At 43.3% G+C, this 24,387-nt stretch overlaps 1 long non-coding RNA gene across 1 annotated transcript in view; it reads left to right on the top strand.

The window, feature by feature from the left end:
• LOC310902857 overlaps positions 1–24,387 on the top strand; it is a 78,799-nt gene that overhangs the window by 29,115 nt on the left and 25,297 nt on the right. Inside the window, exon 2 of the long non-coding RNA XR_014587039.1 lies at positions 9,888–9,982. This is a non-coding gene — a long non-coding RNA (uncharacterized lncRNA). The remainder of the gene's footprint in view (positions 1–9,887; positions 9,983–24,387) is intronic.

Here is a 24,387-nt window from a genome sequence, read left to right as displayed (position 1 = left end):
ATAGAGTGCTGTTGCTGCTGTAGTGGGGTTTGGTGACATCCTGTGTGAGAGGACCAAGGCCGTACCACATGCAGTATGCATGATGAAGTCAAGCGACCTGACAAACTGCAACAGTATTCCTCTAGCAAGGCTTTCATGGCGAACTACTGGAATAATAATAACATGAACCAGAGTTTCGGAATTGACTGAACAAGGCCGCGAGCAACTTGCTGACTCTGAAGCTGGCCCTGCCCTGAGCAGGGGGTTGGAGCAGATGACCTCAAGGGATCGCCTCCCACTTTGGTGATTGTGTAATTCTCATGTACCCAAACTGTTATCTTTTAATTGATTAACTTCTTTAATGATTTCATGAGATACAATGGGTGAAAAGTGAAATATTTCGTTGTCAAGACAGTAGGAGGCTACAGAATGGTTGTCTGTATGAAAAGAAAACTGGCCTTAATGTACTTAACTGTATGGACTGAAGCACTTTTATAGGTAGTTGAGACAGATCCCATCCTGCCATTAAAACCAACTTTCAGAACAGGCATAACTAGCCAATCATTTTCTCATTTAAGAAAGACACTTGGCTCCTTTTTTCCAATGAGTTATCTAGTCATAATTCTCAGGCTATTTGAGTTGAAAACAGTTTTAGAAATACAATTTTACTTTTTCTTGCCAGGAATAAGTAAACAAGATAAAACAGGCTTTTCTCTTTTCCTGGAAATGACAGGATGTCCTCCAATTGTTAAACTCACTTCTAGATTACAATTTAGAAGTATTTTTCAGCATTGACCTAACAATTTTCATGCAGTTTTGGTGTGATTTTCCACCATTTCCTCTTGAACATTTGTTATCTACTGTTTAGCTGTGAAATCTATCAGTTTCCAGTAGATTCTGCATTGGTGCAGTAAACCAATCCTAGTTTAATTCTATAACCATTTTTCTTCTGCTACCCCCTTGTATACTGCTGACTTCAGTGACTTCATCTGCAAAATTGTTCTTAGCTGAGCTGAGTACACGCCTGTATCCACCACTCAGGCCCCCTTTTGTATGTTTTTTTTTTTCTTTTTTTCCCATGATAGTGAAAAAGAAAGTAGGAAGGAAGAAGTGAAGACTAAACCACTTCAGATTAATTTAAGTTATAATAAATTATGAAACTATTTCTGAGTGGATCAGTCCTTTGCTTCTAAGATTTTGTGGAACTGGCCTTCTGAGCTTGGAGGAAAGAGTAGGTTTCAGATGTTTTGATTTTACTGAGGCTTCTGATGCTGTTCAGATAAACAAATCAGGGAAACATGACGTATATTAGTCTAATATAGGATGCATGAAGTGGAAAAATCAGGTGCTTTTTGGGTACATCTTGTGTCCAATGATATTTTCAGTAAATTAAAGAAAAGTAGAATTCAAAATGGTATTGACAAATTGAAGAAATCGTCTGATAAAAATAGGATATGAATTTAAATCGAATCAAACACAAGGAACAGACAATCACAGGTTTTAGTGGAGAGTCAATAGTTAAGTGGCAGAAAAAGGACTGAGTTTGTGAAAACTTGAAAATGCGTCAGCAGTACTGCTTCTGTGCAAGTGGCAAATCCTCGTTCACATAAACAACGAGCTTAGCTTGCACGGGATACGAAGGTTTTCCACTTTTCAGCTGCAGAGCTATGTCTAGTTGGAGCAGCATGGCTTCAAGAAGGATGTGGTCTGTTTGGAGATAATTCAGAGAAGAAGAACAACAACAAGGCTTCTAGAGTACATAAGCTATGAGAAAGATGGAAAAAGTAGCATTTTGGAGTTGTTTAATCAAAAAGGAAGATTAAGGGGAGACGTACTGACCTTCAAATGCATAAAGGACTGATTCAAAGACAGGAAACAACTTTTTTTTCCTCTGTATCTACAGTAAGTAGGATAGAAACAGTAAGTTTCAACTGCAATAAAGGAAGATGTGACTAGACATTAGGAAAAATTCTGAGGTTAAAGGCCATGAAAAGCTAGAAGATAATTCTCAGAAGGGTTTTCTGTCATCATCATCAATAGAAAGAGCAGTCTAAAGAGACATCCATTAAGATCCAAATGGATTCATGATTCTGTCTTGAAACAGGGAGTGTTAAGATATGTCTTTGGGTTTTCCTCTTGCTCAATTCTGTACAGTCCTGGGAAAAAACAGAAGCTCACGCTTGGCTGGTGGGGGGGGTGGCACAGATCTGATGTATGTTATGTGGAACATCTTTCTGCCCTCTCAGCAGCTTGCTTTTAACCTCCACTGTTACCCTGTGCTTGAACTACCAGCTCCGACTACATCCATGTCTTCACCTTCCTCCTTTTACCCCCTCAGGGCTTTCAGTTCGATTCCCAATGAACTGCTCATTCCGTGTATGTCTCTGTGTCAGAGGAAAACTCAAGTAAACTATGAATAGAATTACTAATAAGCCAGGAAAGTTTGTAGCTGTATTTCAGATAAGTAAAGCCCAACTGGCCTGGAAGAGAGCCCAGCTCTTTTCTGTGACTGCTGATGTGGTTTAGATAAACCCGTCTAATGTTAAATACAAAAGTTGAAACGACGTTCTCTTGTGAATTTAAGTTACTTATCTCCTGACTGGATCTTTCAGCCAGTTTCTTGTGCTATTCCTCTTCACTTCTAATTTCTTATTCAATTGCTGAAAATGAGCTGCTGGCTAATGATACATACTATAACTCTTTTCTATCTGTTACATGATGTATATTTGACTGTAAATATGAACAGGAACATAGATGGATAACAATTTCTAAAATGTTGGGTAATTCCCAGTTCTCCTTTGTGAGTGTTTTTGAAACCTCAATTTATTAACAATGTAGTAAACAATTGGGAATCTTTTAGCTGCTTTTTTAGATGACCTTTTTCATTTTTCCTCAAAAACATCTGTCAGTTCCCAGCAGTGTCAAGTGCAGTCTGTCTGACCTTCCTCTTATTTAAGTACTGTAAACTGGCTCTGCTGAAGGCTGGAAATAGCTTCAGATTATTATTATTTTTTTGAGAACGTTATTAGGGATTGTATTAGGGACGTCCACTTTGACGTCAAAAAGGACTGTGTAGCTGACCACTTACTGTCATAGTAGTGTGACAGCAACTTGCACCGAGGCCAAACTTCAACAGTTCTTTTCTGCAGACCACACAGCAAAAGCAATTGTACCTCAGCAGAAACATGTACAGTCTATACGCATATCTGTGCAAAGACACGTGACGTACTATTAACTAAGGACATCAAGAGCCTGGCCAGAAAAGACATCCAAGATCCCGTACATTTTGCACACAGCTTTACATGGAACACAAGATATCTTGCCAAACTATGCAGCCCTGCAAAATGGACAGCTTTGCTTGTAGCGTAAACCATAAAGTAAAAATCCTCAGCCGGCCCCTCATGAAAGGCATTGCACAGCCTGCTCTGAATACTTTAATGTCAATCGTTCCTTAAGATTAGGAGGATAAAACTAAGAATAGTTAAAAGCAGTGCATTAAACCAAGTAGCAGATAAATAAAAGGAATAAGTTCACATTAGGGATTGAGAATGAGTTTGTTTGCAATGCTAAAAATGCTCTGATGTTTTCTTCTTTCGGTTGTTATCTTGCCCCTGTGTATGAGACCATGGCCTCAAAAACTCGCGACAGGGTGGCCTTTGGGTCTGTAACAAACATGTTGCTTTTCTAATGAAAAATGTCCCACATTTGGGGCACTTACAAGTAGTTCAGCACTGGCTTCTTAAAATAGAAGATCAAAAATTTCTAAAGGTCTCAACACTGTGTAGGCTTGGTCCATTCTGACTCATAAGGGCAAAGGAACTGTGAGCTGGTTCCCTGTGCCCCAGCTCGTCTCAGCCGTGGGGAGGAAGAAGCCACTTAATTTGAATGCCGAGGAGCCGAGGGCCAGACCAGATGGCAGAGGGGAAAAGGCACAGGAGTGACGTGAAGAGACTTCAAGGCTGTTGTTGGTGGGAAAAAGAGAAAGCAAGACTTTCTTTTTTATTATTTTAACCCTCATGTCTCTGAAAAGTGTCTCAGTGTGTCCTTACAGAGACTGGGTGTTTGCGACCAGGCTGTGAAAAACACTCCATGGAGTTTATTTAATGAAATACATGCAGAATGTGGTACAGCACTAAAAAAAAAAAAAAAAGAAAAAAAAAAAAAGAGGGAACAGTCATCCCAAACTAATGATCATCTGAAGTGGTTTGTAACATCTGGTCTCAGTCAAGAGCAATGTATTTTAATCCCATTTAAAAACAATTCATCTGGATACCAGAATAAGAATTTTCTGATTCTCTTAGTAATGTCTGTGAAGTCTATAAAATTCTGTCTATTTTGGATATTATGAACAAATGCACTTTTATTTGCATTTTACATTTATCCTGATGTGAGTTCAGTGTTGTTTAAGGTGATTTAGGGTTTAAGGTTTAAGGTTAATCCAAGAGGAGTGAGTCCTCCCTCATCTGTGTGTTTAGGGACCCGATGAGCTTAGACACTGCCTCGTCATAACAAGTACTCACTTTCTCTAGTGCATCCTCCAACCTCTCCACAGGGAAAGTGGTGCGGCCTTGTTAGCCACACTGGTGGGTATCTGGTGCCCTGGGATATCTGGGAAAGCTCCCTGGCATGCAGCTCCATGCTGGGTCAGCAGGGGTTGCAGTGCCCTTCCCACTGCCACTGGCTCATATGCAGATGGGCCAGGCAGACATAATTTCTTAACTTTGAAGTTCTTGACATAGCAGTGCCAATATTTCTTTAATTTCTTTTCTTTGAATGTCACATTCCAAGTCATCTTTGCTTTTAGGAAAACAGTTACAAATTATACTCCCTTTCTGCTCTCATAGTCTTACCTTCCTGTTCTCCTCTATCAGTTACATTTGTAGCCTTATCCTCTTATTCTTTTTGTAGACTAAAATAACATCGGTCTGTCTCCAAATGTTTGACCAAGACACACAGAGGAATTTAGGCACCTAGACCTTCACAGAACTCACTTACTTTTTAGCTAACTTTGTTAGCTAAATTTGTTAGCTAACATTGCTAATTATTTGCTAATTAATTGCTGTTAGCTAATTTGTTAGCTAACTTTGTTAGCTAAATAGTAATTTGGTATTTATTTATGTCCTTGGACTTGGCCCTTGAATGCCAAAGTGAAGGATAATAGGTGGAATCCATTTTCACGACCTGTATCTCCTACATACACTCTCTCATTGCCCCCAGAATAGTCATCAGCAAACCAATATGTATAAAAGTTGAATTTTGGGGCAAGTACCAGAAGTCGCCATTCTCTGCATTGAAAATGGCAGACACTACGGCAGAAGATGAGCGAAGTGCTGTGATAATGCTCCAGTACAATCTTGTAAGATATACTGACCAACTAATTAATGAAATACCATGGGTTCAGTCATCCATCTGCTTCCTAGTGTTGCACCAGAGGATCAAAACATGGAAAATTCTTTTCCCAGTCTGGCTGAGGTAGAAGAACAAGACCAAAAGACAACATCAGCTGGGGACATCCTGTTTATGAGGTTCCACAGCTTTGAGAGGCATGTGTGGAAGGCAGAGGTGTCACAGCAGACAGACAATGAGAGTTGTGGTGATTGTGGCAACATTCCTGGCAAATTTGCAAACCCAGGCAACTTCTTATGGATTTCCTGTCTATTAACAGAGCTTGAATCAGCAAAAAATACCTAAGATCTGATCTGCAACTCACTTCTTGGAGGGAGAAACAGAACATGGGGACTCACTGAGTGGTCGATTGGCTTGCCTAAGCTGAGAAAGGAGAGCTGGAAGATGTGGCAGGATCTGCATACCATGTGGAAGTCCAAAGATCAGTAAAGGGGGAAAAGAGGAAATGTGAAAATGTCCTGGTTTCAGTTAGGACAGAGTTAATTTTCCTCCTAGTAGCTGGTAGGGTGCTATGTTTTGGATTAGGATGAGAAGAGCGCTGATAACATGCTGATGTTTTAATTGTTGCAGAGCAGTGCTTACACCAGGCCAAGGACTTTTCGGCTTCTCGCTCTGTCCTGCCAGCGAGCAGGCTGGGGGTGCAGCAGGAGCTGGGAGGGGACAGACCCAGGACAGCTGACCCAAACTGGCCAAAGGGGTATTCCATACCATCTGGCGTCATGCTAAACAATATATAGGGGTGGCTGGCTGGGGCGGGGGGCCGGCTGCTCGGGGATAGGCTGGGCATCGGTCAGCGGGTGGTGAGCAATTGCATTGTGCATCACTTGTTTCATACACATTATTATTAGTAATACTATTATTATTATTATTATTATTATTATTATTATTTTCCTGTCTTAATAAACTGTCTTTATCTCAACCCACAGGCTTCACTTTCCCGTTTCTCTCCCCCATCCCAGAGAGGGAGGGGGGAGGGTGAGCGAACGGCTGTGTGGTGCTTAGCTGCCGGCCGGGTTAAACCACAACAGAAAAACAGGGTAAAAACAGGGTATACACCTGTGTTTAAAGAGCAGAGGACTTGAGAGGGAAAGAATAGGTTGATAGAAATACAAGTGGGCTGCCCTGGGGACCTGAGAGCAATGTTGGTCTCGTGGGCAGCACCTGCTCCCGTAAATCCTGGGGGTACAGCTGCAAACCACCAAGATGTTTTGGAGCTGTTGGGATGTTTTGTTGGTCTGCCGGTGACGTGTATGACTTGGCCGCAGAAGGCCTGCAGTAAGCTCTTGCATGTGATCGGTGTGGTGGTTTGACACTGACAGACAGCTCAGCTCTACCATGTCGCTCTCTCACTCCCCCTCCTTAAGAGAACAGGGGGAGAATATATGATAAAAAAGTCTCATGGGTTGAGATAAGGAGAGGGAGATCACTCACCAATTACTGTCACAGACAAAATAGTCTTCATGTAGGGAGATTAATGTAATTTATTGACTATTACTAACAGACTAGAGCAGTGAGAACTAAAAGCAAACTAAAACCACCTTGTCCCCATCCAGCTGTCTCTTATCTCCTCCTGGTGAGCGGTGCAGTGGAATGGGGGCTGCGGTCAGTCCCTGACTCTTCATCTCCGCTGCTCCTTCACGGTCACTCTCTGCCCCTGCTCCACGTGGGGTCCCTCCCACGGGATGCCGTCTTTCCTGAACTGAGCCTGTGTGGGCTTCCCACAGGCAGCAGCTCTTCAAGAACTGCTCCCACACGGCTCCGTACCACGGGGTCCATCCCCCAGGAGCAAACTGCTCCAGCACGGGTCCCCCACGGGCGGCAGCTCCCCCCAGACCCCCTGCTCCTGCGTGGGCTCCTCTCCACGGGCTGCAGCTCCGGCCCGGGGCCTGCTCCTGCGGGGGCTCTCCATGGGCCGCAGCCTCCTCCAGGCCACATCCACCTGCTCCACCGGGGGCTCCTCCACGGGCTGCAGCGTGGAGATCTGCTCCGGCACCTGGAGCACCTCCTTCCCCTCCTTTTGCACTGACCTTGGTGTCTTCAGCACGGACCTTGGTGTCTGTTCTCTCACATTTCTCTCACGTTTCTCACTCCCAGCTTCTGTAGCACAGCAGTTTTTTCCCTTTCTTGATTCTTTCCTCCCAGAGGCCCAACCAGCATCGCTCATGGCTTGGCCCTGGCCAGCGGTGGGTTCCTTTGGAGTCGGCTGGAGCTGGCTCTGATCTGACAGGGGGCAGCTGCTGCACTACTAAAACCTTGCCACTTAAGCCCAATACAATCAAACTCAAGCCAGAGGCTGAGGTTTTACAGAATGACATCCTGAGTGTCAGTACCAGCAAAGGTTTTCCTGCTCTGGCTCCAGACTGCACACCCGGTCCTGCCCAGGCACCTGCAGCGTGTCCGTGCTCTTGCAGGAGCACTGGAACAGGGGCTTGCCCAGCTGTCCTGTGAACCACATCATGAAGTTGTTCTACCTTGGAGAAACAACTCTGGGGAGACAAGAAGGGTTATCTTTTGTTTCTCTGTCCAAAGTTTGTTCCTTGTTATGGTCTGTCATAGTGGCCTGGGGCAGTGTGCCAGGAGCAGAAGTGACTGACAGTCTTGAGCAGGACTACTTTAAGGCACTATTGCCACCAAAGATTTGTGTTACAAAACCACAATACGAATTTCCTACAGATGTTGGAAAAACCATGAGGTGCTGGTGGATAACCACACTATTTCTCTGATTCTGTTGAATCACTACAGTACATTTTCTCCGTCATGTCAACTTCCTTAGAGGCGCAAAGAGCTGAATATATTTGATTACAAAGATGATCAAGGGGCTGGAGCACCTCTCCTACGAAGACAGGCTGAAGGAGTTGGGGTTGTTCAGCCCGGAGAATAGAAGGCTCTGGGGAGACCTGATAACAACCTTCCAATACCTAAAAGGGGCCTACAGGAAAGCTGGGGAGGGACTCTGACAGGGAGTGGAGTGATAAGACAAGGAGTAATGGCTTTAAACTAAAAGAGAGGAGATTTAGATTACATATAAGGAAGAAATTCTTTACTCAGAGTGTGGTGAGGCATTGAAACAGCTTGCCAAAAGAAGCTGTGGATGCCCCATCCATGGAAGTGTTTTAAGGTCAGTTTGGATGGGGCTTTGAGCAACCTGATGTGGTGGGAGGTGTCCCTGCCATGTCCCTTCCAACCCAACCCATTCGGTGATTCTATGATTAATTACTGAATACCAGGGCAGGAGACAAATAAACAAAAACAAAACAACAACAACAAACACACACACACACACAAAAAGAGGAAGACGGGAGCTTGATAAATGGAAAGAAGTTTTCTGTGAAGTACAGTCCAAGGTTTCTTATACAATGTGTGACTTTTCCCTAATGCTGTAATATTTAAGGCACTTGAACAACCATCTGTTTGTAAGAAACTTGGACAAATTACAAATTATATACAGGTTCTGAAAAAGCTCTGTGTTTATAGGAGCTGGTTCATCAGTAAACACTCCCAGGACTAACTTTACTCTTTTTACCACTGTTGTTATACTTTGGTACTCTGTCTAAACAGAATAATGTTAATGACTAATACAGTCATCTTGTATTTAGTGACCCCATTTTCCCTGCAGCTTCCCACACACCCTTAGACCAATTTTAAGCAAATCTTATGGTGGCATTATGACCTTAGAGAAAGTGTTTCTCCAGGTGTGAAAACACAGCAAGGCTAATGGCTTATTTTGACTTCCTGAAGTGATGTCACACCCACTCTCCCCGGATAAACAACCAAAGGGCTGAATGCTTCTGAAGGCACGGCTGTCAAAGTGTTGTGCAAGCAGCAGTGTTAATGGCATGCTTGTCTCCTGTACAGTCGGTGTGTATGCCTGGATTCCCTGATGTATATATAATCTAAGCGGCACTTACACCATAACCTCCTCTTTGTTATAAAATCTTCCTTCTCCTTGTCTGGTTTTGTGCCACCTGGAGAAATTGCTGTATTTGGCTGATATACTGGTCAGAAGGTGTAAAATGATTGAGAAAAGCAGGCAACAGCATCAAAGAGACAAGCTAACATACAGAGGCAGAGTGATCATGAAAACATTGGTGTTAGGAGTGACAGGACTGCAGTTTTACTGCCCCGTGGTGGAGGAGAGGAAGCGGAGGATGGAGTGGAGCAGAGGAAGTGAAGCAGGGGAATTCTTTAATCCTTGCAAAACCTGCTTTGGGTAGCTTTTTCCTCTGAAGCAGACAGCAGCGTTTATGAGAAGGTTAACTGTGGCAAGGGACACGCTGCCCTTGCTATAAACCTCTCGTGTGGCTCACAGCTGCAGGAGTGGCTGCTGCATCTGTACAGGCTGGGGTACGGTGTATTCTGCCACGGTGTTTCTGGGGACACTGCTGAGCCCTGACGAGTTCTCATCTGTGGGAGAACAGGGACTTTAAATCTTTGATGTTGTAAAGAGGAGGGGATATTGGTGTTGGAGGAGTCAGCTGGCTTTCCTGTGTATCTCTTTCCAGGAATCAAGAAGCTAAAGGTCACTGCACAGAATCTGTCCATCACACAGACCTTGCCTCAGGAATGCAGCCACTGGATCCATCCTTTGGTGAGCAATGTAAGCATGGTCATTCTGAATGTCTGTTCTCTCATCTTGATGTTTTCCTTTGACATTAAAGAGCCAATTGCTGGTATTTTGCTGGATTTAGTTTGGATAGAATGGAAGCAGTCAGATTTCATCCTTTTATATAATTCTAGCCTAGCCCTGGAGACACCTGTGAATCCACAGAGGTCTGACTTCTATTCATAACTGGTTTCAGTCCTGTGTTGCTTATTGTGTGTGTCTGAGATCAGTAAAAATTAAATATCGATTAAAAGTTTTCTGATGGCAGTAACTGAAAAGGCAATGGCATACTCAGAAATTATTTTCTATTCCACATTTTTTTTTCATAAGCTTTTTTCTTAGTATCTGTTTGCCATGGGATCTATAGCTGCCTGTCTTATAAATGTGCATTTATGTGCACAACAGATCCAGAGAGATCTTCATCATCCAAGAATAGGACAGAGAGCACCTGCTAAGACCACAGGCACAATCTCTTTTGGACACCATTTGGTGTCAGAACAGTAATGCCCAGTGAATTTTCTGTTGGCAAATAGGTAGCTGTATCACCCTTATGTAACATTATTGACATTGCCAGGTAGGTTAGACAGTACTAAGGGCATTTGTAAAGAATACTTGTGACTCTTTTTATAATTTGAATGGTATGTGCAAATCAACTTGCTGAGACAAAATTTTAAAAAAGTATACATGATTAAAAATCAAGGAGTCTGCCAGCTACTGGCACCTGTACTAACATATGCAAGCTCCTAAAAGATTCTGCCTGCACAACAGCTCCAGGAAGGTATGAAGGTAAAGTTCTGGGCTGTGACTCTCAGGTATGCAATAGCGAAGGCTTTCAAAGCACCATTCATATTCTTCTGGGAGTTGGAGGAAACTGGGGTGTAATTCAATAGAATTAAGAGTTTATGTAAGTCACGACTGTGATTTATGGTTCAGAACAAAACCTAGGCATTTTGCTGTTTTATTTGCTGAGCAAATGGACTTCCCTACCCTATGGCTGTGCTTGAAGGTGCCAGTGCCAGGGGAATCCTGACCCATGGAAAGCTGGGATTTTTTTGCTTTTTGTCAGATTAGGGAAGATTTCTCTTCCACAGGCCTTAGAATGGTTTGTGCAAATCAGTCAAATGTAAAGTATTCTATTAAAACAATGATTCTTCACTAAACAGGTTTTATTTTTGCTTATAATTTGTTAGGGTAGTCACGATCTGTTTATATTTCCAGGGAACGTACTAGAATAAGTCCCATTGAATTCAGTGCATACAAGATCAGACTTGTTGGGCTATTTGTTCCAGAGTGTAGTATACTTTTGTTTCTTATGAGACTTCCTGGTAAGGTGGTTTTTATTTGAGATAGAAAACATATTTTCCAATCACATTTCCATTTGAATCTATTAATTCACTACGGGGAAGTTCCGAAGTAGCCCCTGCTGTTTCCTGACCTTTGACCAAATGTTCTAATAGTTTCCCTATTAAAAGTAAGCAGATGCAGAGTTTGAGATGGTACTAACTTTGTAACTAGGATTGCATTTGGCTTATTTTGTTGTTTTCTTTTTTCCCTTGGGGACTGCTCCTATTCTATATGAGAGAAAAAAATAGCACAGAAGATGAATTGCTACATTAATCAACAAAGAAAAATCATGACATTAATACACCACCAAAAGTTATCCTTAAGAGAGGCTCTGAGATACGAAAACATCTCTAAGATGTGAAGGCCTAAACCTCCATGACTGCTCATTGCAGATATCGCAGGCATCACTGAGTTTGATCTGTTCCACCTGGTGCTAAGAACTAGAATGCTTTCAGCAGGGTCTGGACAAAAAAAAAAATTATGTTTAGATTCTGACCCCGCTTTCAGGAAGCAGGCCAACTCTAGCCTGAAGCACAAGGAAAGTCAGAGGGGCTTGGCAGAAACAGTGGCTCTGGTGTGGGGTTATATTGGCAGCTCTCAGAGCTGCGTGGGTGCCGCAGTGCCCGGCACATTTGTGGGGAATGGCCTCGTGCAGGGCTCACAGGCCAGGGTCTCCTGCAGCATCCTCAGGTAGGTGACATCCTGGGGCAGGGGCCTGGCACGTCCTGCAAGAAGATGAAAGAGGAAGTCTTGCTTAGTGTGTGCTGGGAGGGAATGAAGTAACTGTTCCCTGATTTTTGAATGGTCTTATGCAAGGTCAGTCAAAGAGAGAGGTAAAGAAGGAAAGAAGGAAAGAAGAAGGAAAGAAGGAAGGAAAGAAGGAAAGAGAGAAAGAGAGAGAGAGAGAAAGAATGAAAGAACGAAAGAACGAAAGAGCGAACGAACAAAAGAAAGAAAGAAAGAAAGAGAGAGAGAGGGAAAGAAAACAGTCTTACTGTGAAGTTGAGGAGGCACTTGGGTAGTGCATTAATGTTTGTATTTGCACCTGGCTTTAAGACAACTCATACAAAGATGGAAAGGGAATGCAGCTTGTGCATGGTTTTATAGAGGTCAGAGAGAGATCGGCATACCACTGCAACAAAACTTTTGTCTAAGATGAGAACTTAGAGCAAAGGAAGCAAACAAACCGAGAAAGCAAATCACAAGCAGCAGCCAGATGAAACCAAACCGCTTTCACGTAGATACTCCTGGAAACTCTGGCCAGTATGTCATACCAAGCTCAGAGGAAGAGGCAGCACACATGACCTTTAGTAGGTTGATTCCACTTGTGATATCTTACTTCTCTTTCCTTTTCAGCCACATTGAGTGGAATATCTGGAGGTAGAAGTGCCCATATCACGGTGTGGTGGAATATGGAGATAGTTATAAAACCTTGCACCAAAGGGCAAATGGGAAGCGGGGGAGTGGGACGATGGAGGGACTTAGCTAGCTCTGGTTAGATTGACCAGATATTTGATTTTTAAAGGGCAGAAGGGGAAGATCCTTCTTGGTTCTTTTTAAAGAAGAAGAAGAGGTGCTGCTGTATTGGGTTGGAAGAACAGTGGAGGAGCTTGGGCTGAGATCCCTATCTTCTGTCACGAAATAATGATAGAAGCAGGGAAAAAATGGCTAGCGCTACTCCTTAATGGGTAAACACTTTCCATCTTGTTGGCAAAACACCTGGCATCCCAGAGCTCTTTATCAGGATGGCAGAGCAGTCTATGTACTTCAAAATTGCCCAAGTCAAGGAGTATAGCTTTTTACAGTGGTCCAGCTGTGTCTACAGCATTTCTGTTAGCTACTGCCCCAGAAGCAAGACATAATCAGTCACTCAGCTCTTCTCCTTTGTCTGTTTCAACAGCTCTTCTCCTTTGTCTGTACTCAACACATTTTCTCCCCATGTCCGTTTTCAGAGTCCCTGTCTCAGCTGAAGCCATCAGCAATTCCATAGACGCATCCTGTCTATTCTTTCATCTCCTTGGTGTTAGCCTGGTTGTTTCTACTGAGTGCAGACCTCTTAAAGCTACTTTACTGAGAAGGCAGGAAACAAGAGAGTTATGACACTGGAAATGGCTTATTGTTTCTTCTCCAGCCAATTCCCTCTGGACAGCAGTTCTGTGAATCAGTTCTCTTTGTGGAGTATTTGCTGGGAGGTGCATTGGTGGCGTATGTCATTGTGAATTTGCTAGTCAAAGAGGGTCACTGCCTGTCCCTTGGGCAAGAGGAGCGAGAGGCACACTAGGCTGCCCCAGCAGAAAAGCAAACATCCAGAAATGTTCCGCAAAGGTGCCTGAAACATGGGCTGTTTCCCTTTGATAGTTTCCAAGAAAGAAGAAGACACACACACATCTGATAGGAGAGACTGAGGAGCTCTAGGTGGGCAGGTTCATTTTGCAGAGACTGTTCCTTTTAATAAGTTTACGTTTGATTTAGTGCCTACTGTAAACAAGGAAGCACTTTGACTATGGCTAGATAATGCATAATTAGCTGTGTTCAGCTGCATTACTTATAACAATTGTGTGGGAAACACTTTATCCTGGATTTGGTCAGGCCAATGCAGAAAAATGACAATCAAGCATGATGGCAGCCCTAAGACCTGTTTTGTTTTGTGCTTCAGTAGAATCCCTTACTTCCTCCTTCCATTTGCAGATCAATCTTTTTATTATTATTATTATTTTTAATACTTCAACTACTTACCCATGCTTTTCTTCTTGTATAGCCTCCATATTCTCATGGATCAGCACACTGCTTCCTGCAATATCTGCAGTCTGCTGCCACATCTCAGAGCTGCCAGGCTTTGATCCTGGACCTGCTTCACTCTCTAGATGATCTGCTTGTCCCTAACTCCACCTGGCAGGGTAACTGCCCCCCGCACCCTGTAGGCACGCCACATGGACCTCCCTAGGACACACTGAAGTGTAATTAGACTTGTGCAAGTAGTGCTACCACATCTAGGATGGTGAGAAGTCCACCTTATTGCAGAGTAAGCCTTAAGGTGCTTGCATTTAGCGCAGTTACAGTGGTGTTCTGGGTACTTATCCAGTGCACTGACAGACAAAGCCGTGGGATACTGAAATCTGTCACTTAACTGAAAGCAGCCAAAAGTCAGGATGCTCAAGGCAATCCTTACACTTGCCTTGGAGAAAGTAGCAGTGTAGATACGCAGGAAATTTTCCCAAAGGAGATCAAATTGCTGTTGTCTGATGTTAAGGCGAAGTTGGGAAATGTTCACCAGTGAATGTGGGGTGCTGGACTGAGGTGGGTGCTAGTGTGGTGCCTGCACACACTCCTCTTTAGGTTCTGTTTAGGCAGCACGACCAATCTGAAAGTGATAAGTGTGTGTTCCCGTGAAAGTACAGACCCGGTCTGGGACTCTCCAGGGACTCCCCTATCCTGTATCTGCCTCCTTCTCAGCCTGGGTTCAGGCCAGGTCCTTTCCTGCTTCATCTTAGGTTCCTGCTTGCATCCCGTACGTAATCAGCTGAGATTTCCAGCTGGGTCCCTACCACGTATTTACATTTCTTTCTAATTATTAGGAGTGTCTCCCTACAGTCTCAAGCCAATCTGTCCTATATCCGCTCTATGACAATGTTATCTTGAACCCCCAGGCAGAGACCTGCTGTCTGCGTGTCCTGCTGTCACCAGTGCTGCTAATCCCAGGGTGAGGCGAGGAGGCATTCGCTTGGTGTTGTTGTGCCAGTGGAGGTGTTTGCATCCGTCAGGCACTGTCTCCTTTGTTGCTTTCATTCTGGAGGTGCCCCCACCCTTTTGTCACCCGGCATAACTGAAAGCAACAGATGAGCAGATGGAAAAAGAAAAACATATCTCGAAGCAGAAAGTGAATTTTGATATTCATTGTTTGCATTCTGGACATCTGTACCACTGTGGCCACATGAAGTGATCACATGTGAAGGTCAAAATATTGACATATCTACGTCTGCAGTTACAGTGCATTAACAGTAATGTTCTGCAGTTTTTAACATGGATGTTTAAATGCCACTACAAATGTAGAGCTTTGGCAGGTTAGTGGGTGTGCTACGATTTCTAAAATTTCAACACACCCATGAGTCCTCAGAATGACTTCTTAGATGTTGGTCGTGTTCAGTGATCAATTGCTTTGCTGAATCAGGATGTGTTTCTGGCTTATGACAAACATTGTAACTGGTGGGCCATAATCTGGATGTGTTTTAGCTAAGTGACTGCTGGCAAACCTCTAGCACTTTGTTCTTCCTTACATTTTTCACGTAGCATCTCTAGGGTTGTAGATCCAAATGGCAGATCAGATCCTTGTCTGTGTTCATGCTCCAAAAGCTGTTTAGAATCCAAAGTTATAGTGGGAACAACTTGACTCAGCAGTGTTATTGATGCTCGTCTGCTTCATGGCAGAGATAGATCACAAAATAATTACATCTATAGGGTCTTAGTTGTGTGGTCAATACATCAACTGTGTTGACAAAACCAGGATGTGCATAAAACTTGTACTATATTATCATCTCACCTTAGTTGCTTACTTAGATCTGGCTGGACTTCGTTATTCCATTGCAGGTATATCAGCTAAAGAGATTGCCTATTTCTTAAATGTAAGGAGCCTTGCTGAATTAAATAAGGTACCATTAAAATTAGGTTAGGATAATACATAGTGTAGAACATTAAAAAGCTTCAGAAAAAAATGTAGACAGTTTACATCAAGGTATGGCTTTATCATGCTAGCATGGAAGAAGATGGCTGGAAAATTTATAAAGGGAGAAGACAACTATAAGAAATTAGTGGGTCTTTGCTCAGGACAGCTTGAGCTCAAGCATGCACTACATTTCTTTTGCTTGCTTTGTATACAAAAAGATGCCTTTGAGTTAGGAACAGAAGTACTTCTTTACCTTGCTTAGTTTAAGGTGTTTATTATTATTGGTGTCCAGTTATCTTATTTAGATTAAGATTTTATTTCAGTGATAAGGTATTTTAAAAAGAGCTTCCTCTGGCACTGAACAGTGTTCACACTGGAGTTCCTAACTACACACATCCTGAAACCTGCTTTGACAGATAGTTCCTCAATTTGTGTGCTCAGGGAAGGGGTGCTTTCCTAAGAGGTTGACCATTTGTTACTGACCTTCAAGAGGAAACTTTAAATTTGAATCTAAAGCTATGTCTATTTTGTTTGCTTTTCTGTCTCATTTATTATCCACGCAATGGTAAATTTCATATTGCTGCCATGTATGAACACCTGACATCTTACCTGAAATGCATTGTTCTCCGTTCTTCATCTTGTTCTGACAACTTTCCAAAGATTCTGCTTCATGCACAGGAAGGGGGGTGGAAGGAAGAATTGCTGGGAGCACTGGAAGATTGCAGTAACTGCTGCCGTTGGCTGCTGCCAACAGCATAATGACGTACAGGCGGGCATGGTGTGCTGGCTACCTTGGGGCTGGCAGCTGAGGCATGGCATGCCAGGAGTTACACCTTAGGAAAACAGCTCAGATCCTTTTTTGACTGCCTGCAATGTTCTAGCAGGGGAGAAGGAACTACTTAATGATTCAGAAACTCAATTAAATGATTCACAAAGAGCAGCAGTCTCAAAGAGTATAGGGCTTATGTTGAAATTAAATTTTATAGGCTAATTCCAGGAAAGAACTGTTAGGAAAGTCAAAGATCCATTAATTCTTATGGCAATGTTCCGGTCTTCTAACAAATTACCGAGAAAACGGATAAAATGGCAAAGCTGCCATGGCAGGGGTCAAAGGGCTCTGGTTAGCAAGAATGTTAACATCTTAATCTTGAAATTTTGAAGTCATAACTCCTAACATAACTCCAGTAACTTACTAATTGAGTAAAAGTTACGAAACATATATAGGTCCTGACATAACAGAAAAGGACATTCACTTAAATAAATAAACTGAATTTTTGGGGCATTTTTACAGGAAGGATGAAGCAGGAAAGAGAGAATTCACCAGCAGATCCCTGGCATGATGGCAGACTAAAGGAATCAGATGCACAGAGATCTTTTAGATTATATATCTAAACTAGGTGAACACAGATTTCATCCTGATGAATATGACATTTCCCCTGGAAATTCAAATCCCAGGCATTGCAATACTGAATGATTTTGTACAGAGCCCAACTCCATGGGGCTCCTTGCAGAGCAATATTTAGAGGATATGTGAAAATGTGCCAGAACAGGCTAAGGTCTGGTTGTGACAGCAAACTTGGCCGTGTGTAAAATACCTTTACACTTGCAAAAGGTGCCTGCTTAGGGACCAAGGAAATTAATTTCAGCCATTATATAATTTTTCTGCCAACTATTGTTGGAACTTAAGCAGAATTTATGCAGTTAGAGCTTCCTTTGTTGAGGTGGTAATAATACATCTTCTGCAGAATTGTAGCTATATTTAAAAAGAAGGCCCAGTGGAAATACAGTAATCTCTATATTATAAATGGATGCGCAAAACCTGACTGAAACTAGTGTCCAAAATGACACATAGACCATGGACAGCCATTAATAACATACCAGCACTTTTGCAAATTCCTGTCTAGAGTTAAAATATTTTATGGAAGTAACTTAAAATTGTTAGAAAAAGTAGACAATTTATTACAACCCTGCTATACTGTTTCTTTTCCTAAATTGCTTGCAAAGATGCTGTAAACACGTAAGAATTACTTTTGTTAGCTTGGGTTTACTCATCTTCACATAATGATAGACATATGTTGTGTTCTCTATGTCCAGAAAGTTTTGCAGAATTGGAATGCAATTTTTTGAACATAACATTTTCAGGAAGAATCTTGGGCTAGCCTCCATGTACCTCTAAACACACATACCACCACGTGAGGAAGAGCCAGGAGTGCCTACTTGCTTAATTCTGGATTGCAAAGTACATAGAAGTGTATCCACCTAAAAATATGCTCCTGTTCTGGGGACTAACTAACATGTTTCAGAGAGAGAACCAAAGGGAAATTCAAGGGTAACTGAATTAGCAGGCTTAACCATGCCCATGTGATCATGCAGAAGAGCAGGAAAAATACTGTCTTTTTTATTCATGTTATTGTGAAGAAGATGTGCCCTTCAGTGAAAAACAAGCTGGTGCCATGTAGCCTAGAGGAGCAGAAAGGATGAGATGGGAAGCATGATAACGATGTTGAAATATGCAAAGGCTGTTGTAAAAAGGAAAGGGAACACTCTCTTCTCTGTGTCATAGTGGGTGTGACAAGATGTAGGGGACTGCAAATGCACCACAGATTCACTTTGATAATAAGACAGACTTTTAAATTTAACAGTAGAGATGCAGAAACATCAGTACGAATTATCTGGAGAGTTCTGGAGTCTCTATCTCTGGAGACAGGGCAAAAACATTTTAGTTAATCCTGCTTCGGGGAAAGGGACTGGAGTAAATGACCTTTCAAAGCCCTTTGAGTCTCAGATAGTAACCGGGAGCTTTTAAAGCAGGATTGTGCGTGTCTATTTTAAGGTGACTGGAATTTCCAGCTCCTTCTTTCTAACTCGCACTAGAGTCCATTGTTCAACAGGAAAAATTCTTGGGTTTCACCTCAGCTGGAAACCTTAATTTCCTGTTTGATATCAGAAGTGGTACTGTATTCTCAAAGAAGGAAGTCGCAGATACTTTATGTGGAAAAAAGAACAAAACAAAACCAAAACCTGAAAACAACACCTGAAAACAAACAACAACTGACAAAAAAACAACAAAACAAAACAAAAAAAAAAATAGTGTAGTGTGACAAAGTCAGCAACTTTATAGTGTAACACTACCTTTATGACAAGTTATTTGCTCTTGCTGCCACCTGTAATCTGATCCAAATTAAATAAACTTTGTCCCACGGAATTTAGGTACCTAATATTTCATCATCTAAAAGCAAGTTGTCAGTGCTGAGCTGCTGACCCCCGTGCCTTAGCAGAGCTCACCGACTGGACAATTCCTTGTCTGCTTTAGCTGTGGCACGCAGGCCGCTGGATAACTAATGTGATAACCCAATAGTTCAGGAATTTCTTGGAAGGAAGAATCAATTTCAAACTTACATACCAATGAATATTAATTATGCACAGTGGAACAGCTTCAAGAGATGTCCTCAAATAGCCCAGGCTCATGCTTCTGTGGGGTGGGAGACTTGAATGCAATTTGCTGCTCTAAACCGAAGAGGGGTATTCCAGCCAGGTTCTGCCACGTCTCATAGGAGTGCTAAAATCCGCTATTATAATTAGTATGGGGCTAGAATGGAAGAAGGGGGAAGGACATCTGACTTGCCTTTCTGTGTCTCATAGTGCAGCAAGACACCAAAGACACCAAAGAGATCATCCCATCTTAGGCCATGTCTTCAGTTCCAAGAAGGCCGTGTTAGTATTTTCGGATTTAAGAAGCCTGCTTTTGCTTTTTTTGGCTGTGTCATGGACTCCTCCAGTAGATTTATCTGTTCTAAGGTTGTCTGTAAATCTGCCCAGATTTGTGAAGGGTAAGCAGTGAGTATCAGCTGATGACTGATTAGATACTCAGGTGGAATGCTGCCTAGAAAAGAAAAAGCTCTCTTCTTGATTTTTAGTGATAGTTTGCTCCTTTGATCCTAATTGCAAACTTGAATCCACAAAGAGTAAGATTTCACATGAAGCCCTATTTTGGACTACTTACAGCTTCTAAAGCTTTCTTTTTTTTGCTAAAACTTTCTGGATCTGGTTGCTGTCCAAACATAATGTATTGATTTACTTTAACCAGTAATATCTTCAGTCACAGTTGGAAGAACCATTTCCTCCATTTATTTAAAAAAAAGAATACATGAGTATCTTTCTTTGGAATAGGTCCACAGCTGAGAGCAGAAAGTATGAAAACAGTGTTTCCTTCTGAGAAATGCTTTTACACATTCTGTTGGTCATTGGTTTGGACTTGGATGAGTGCAGGGACATTGAAAACTGCATTTCCTGGAGGATCTGTACATTTTTATTGTGATGTATGTGGGGATGCCTTTGGAGGAGGAAGCTGGTCTCTGGAAGACTGTTCGACTTCAGCCTTTACACAGAACAGAGCCTTTATCTTGTGTCCAGCCTCAAAATTCCAACTTATTAATTTACTCATCTGTTTTCATTTACAAAAAAAAAAAAAAAAAAAAAAGCCTAGGAAGTTGCACTGACAGCAGGTTAAGAGTCTCACAATTGTAAAGGAAGGCGATGAGGGGAGGAGAAATAAATTTTCTGTGTCTCTCCTTGGCTCTCCCCTACACTGTGCATCCCTTTGGTCACCAAGTAAATGTGACACTGTCTTGCAGTCCATAGTCCTTGACTCCCAAGTACCCTGGGGGGGGACCACAGCTCAGGGAGCCTTGAAGGTGCCTGTTAGTGTAACTGTACAACAAATCACTTCACACATGCCTCCTCAAAGGGTGCCTAAGAGTGCCTGCCCACGTAACCTATTATTTAAATTGCCCTGACTAATGCTGCTCATTTCTTTCCCTGTTCTTTGGAAGTTCCTTACACCAGCATGCCTGAAGTCAGGGAAAGGCTTTTGGGTGCTGGAGGGAGGTCTGAATAAAGCTCCTAAAGAAGGCCCTTTCTTAGGAAAAACGTCTCAGTAAGGGAGATCTGTACCTTGCACGCAAGATAGAGCTTGCTTGCTAAATGCACATAAATAGAGCCAACAAAAAGCATAATACCTGGAGTATTTTGCAAGCTCTGATGTCTCCATGGTACAGAATTGTGTATTTTTAAGCAGTCACGATTGTTCCAGTTTTTATGATTGAAGCAACAGCCACAGATCCTGTAATATATAAAAAAATCTTGGCAGCAGGGTCCCTGAGGTTATTATTCCCAAAGTTTCTATAGCTAGAACAGAAGTCAAAACTGCATTTAATATATATTTATTCAAAATGATAGGCTACCTTACAAATCTGGAAGAAGACAAGACCGTTTACAACAGCATGTTGTAGCAATTACGGGCATCATTCACAAGCCAGTTTCTCCAGGAAGCCTCTGAGCTGTCACCACCCACCCTTCTCCCCCGTCCGCACCAGCGGTGTTGGCACTCTGTTACAGTGACACAGAGACTGCCCTTACGGGGCCAACTTTCAGGCCGGCCAGCCCGCCTTTCCCTGGCTTTTTTCAGTCAGTTATCTGTGTGAGTGGTATCTTGGCACTTGGGTAAGTCACGGTCAAGCACAGGCCTAGCTCGCGGCTGTGTTGTGGGAGCGTTTCCGAACCCCGCTGCACCGCACGTTCATGCTGGCACAGGTAGCATCGCACGTATGTCAGTAGCGCTGCCAGTTCCAGGCTTCCAGCCCGGACGTTTCGTCATTACAGCTTTTTTCCATGTGTTATTAAGCTTAAAGCCGGTGGTGCCAGGTCATCGGCTGTGCTGCTGCAGAGCTGGGCCTAGCAGCCCCTTGCTCCTGGCAGGCTGCGGCAGGCTGTGCTCCTCCGCGGAGCCTTGCAGGAGCCCCTGGGCATCCCCCCTGTGGAGGCAACTTCAGGAGCCGCAGGAGGAGCTGGGGCAGGCTCTGCCCTGCCTGGACAAGGCTCCAGGACCGTGTCCCTTCTGTCCCCTCCGTAGGGAAGAGCCCGGGGGGCCGAGCCCGGCAGCGGGGGACATGCGTGGGCTGTGTGGGGACCGGCTGCCGCCTGCTGGGCACTGGTGGCCCTGCACCGCCAGTAACACACACCCCACCCACACCCCGGGCAGAAATCTGCCCTTTTAATGCGGTTTTAATGCCTCCAGCCCCTTTGAGATCGGCCGGGATCGCAGCCACCCTGCCCCACCGACCGCTGTGACAGCTGCGGTCCCCGGCCACAAGAGCGGGGGGGCTGGCAGGACGGCGCGTCCGAGCAAGTTGGGGGGGCATAAAACATTTCCAACAGCTCCAGCTATCCCAGGGGTATGTCCGGAGAGGGATATTGGCATAGCGTGTGGGAAGGACCAGGAAAATGGGAAGGTAAAACGTGAGACGTTCATATCTGACAAACGCACCGATCGCCGAGGTGCAGCAGCAGTGGGGAGGCTGTGTGCTGGCCCTCCAGGGACTGCGCCTTTGGCTCCCTCCTGCCATGGCTTTCCATCACTTCCTCCTCCCGTGTTTGTTTAGGACCCTCTTTTCAGAATGCCTGCAATCACAGACATTTTTTGCTGGTTGTCTGCAATGAAAAATAGCACTTTGTCACAGTTGCTGGTTTACAGGAAGAGTGAGACTTCTGTGTAAGCTATGGGAAAGGGTCCTCTAGCACTGTCTGCCTTAAAAGTCATGCTTGCAGCTTGGAAATGAACTAAAACCACTGAAAAGCTCTCCAGAAAATACTGCTTGTACATTAAGTTTTGTCATTGTTCCCACATCCCTTTTAATCCTCAACCACAGCTTCGTACTGGAGGCTAGATAGGCACGGAGGGCATTTTTCGTCTCAGTAGCAGTGGGATAGCAGGAATGTAAGCTTCCCTTTCAAGTCCAAAATCAAAGTGTTGACAAACAGTAAGAGAGGGATGTGAGTTTTGAGGTTGTATCTTCCCTCAAAAAAGATGTCTGTCCAGCTCTGGGACTTTTCCCAATAGTTTTGTTTTTCTCACAGATTTGTTTGTATTGTTTTCCTTCCCTCTTCTCCATACAGGAAATAAGCCTACAGCTCTCTCATGCTTTAATATGCTTTTCATGCTGTCTGCAGAGACACATTTTGGATTGTTTGTGCTCTGCTCTTCACTTCTCAGCAATGCCTTTTCATGAACTGGCAGCTTGCAGTACAACTTTAGCAGTTTCACAGCGTAGCAGTACTGTGAATGGAACTATCTTGGACCTCTCATGCCTTCTCCTGGTGTCACACTGCCACAGTGATCTGATTGCTGTCCTCTTGCAGGTGCCAGGCTTGCTTGCAGGAGCTATTCTACAGTTCACAGCGTGGGTGAGGGTGGGGGGGTGTGCACAGAGGAAGAGCACGTGGGGCTTCTGAGCAGCCCCGGCTCTCGTATGGTCATTTACAGTCTGCAGGGGTCTGAATCTAGATCATCCCTCAGGCCTTTTGTTTCTATGATCTTGTTCCTCTATTGCTGTTAGTTTAAAATAACAAATGTTCTTTTTTTTTTCTTTTTTCTTTTTCCCCTTTTAAGTCATAATGCAAGTGTTTAGCACAGTTTTCATTTCCTGAAGAAGGAGCTTCCCCTTTCAAATCCGCTTTTCAAAAATGTGTCAACTCATTCCCTGGACAAGTTTTTGTTTCAGTTTCCATTTGCTTTTCTGATGCTGTGTTTCCATAGAGCAGGAGAATTTCATTAGTCAAAGACATTTCTGTTGCTTTCTTTTTCTCTTTCTTGTTTTTGTTTTTGTTTTCCTACCTAAGGCTGAGAAAAGAGTTATTTTACATGGCTGTCTGCTTACCCAGCCTTGTCACTGGGGAGAAAAAGGCTAGTCATTTAGTCATTGCAAGTGTGGAGATTGCAGGTCATGGGGTAAAGATACCAGAAAGAGGTTTCAGCAGGCAACTAAGGTGGTGGCAGCCTTCTCAGCAGCATGGCACTCCGTGCATTTTCTGAGAGGGAATGGTGAGAGCAAAAGGTGAAACTGCTAACATAACCTGCTCAGTTATTTTCCTATGCAGCCCAAGTTTGAGGCCAGAAGCAGGAGGAAATGGAAATCTGGGTGTGCTAACATGCCTCAGCAGAACTAAATTGCTTCTCGCCCCTGGTCCAGTTACTTTAAGTTCGATCAGATAGCTCTACACTGCAACATAGACCATACACGCTGCTTTGAAAAAACAGCTGCACAGTATCATCAGTCATTTTATTTGTTGCACAATGTTCTGGTTAAGAAAAAAAAATACAATGTATGCTAACCACTAGAGTTCATGGCAGCCGGGGTTCAGTCTTGCAGAGGTCTCCTAAGGAGAAAATGACTCATTGCTCAGGGACTTTTATTTTTATTTTTTTTTTAACCATCCTCATTGTACTGAGGTTGGGGAATTCCAGTGTGTTGAAACAAAAAATTCACGTTCTATTTCACTACCACAAACTTATGAGATTTGCTGCATCCACTTTCATGCTTTTCATGCTTTTCATTTT

This window comes from Anser anser, assembly GCF_964211835.1.
Source record: "Anser anser genome assembly, chromosome: 7".
In the NCBI taxonomy this organism is placed as follows: Eukaryota; Metazoa; Chordata; class Aves; order Anseriformes; family Anatidae; genus Anser; species Anser anser.
Note: the sequence above shows the minus strand (reverse complement) of the source record. Positions and strands in the feature narration are given on the sequence as shown.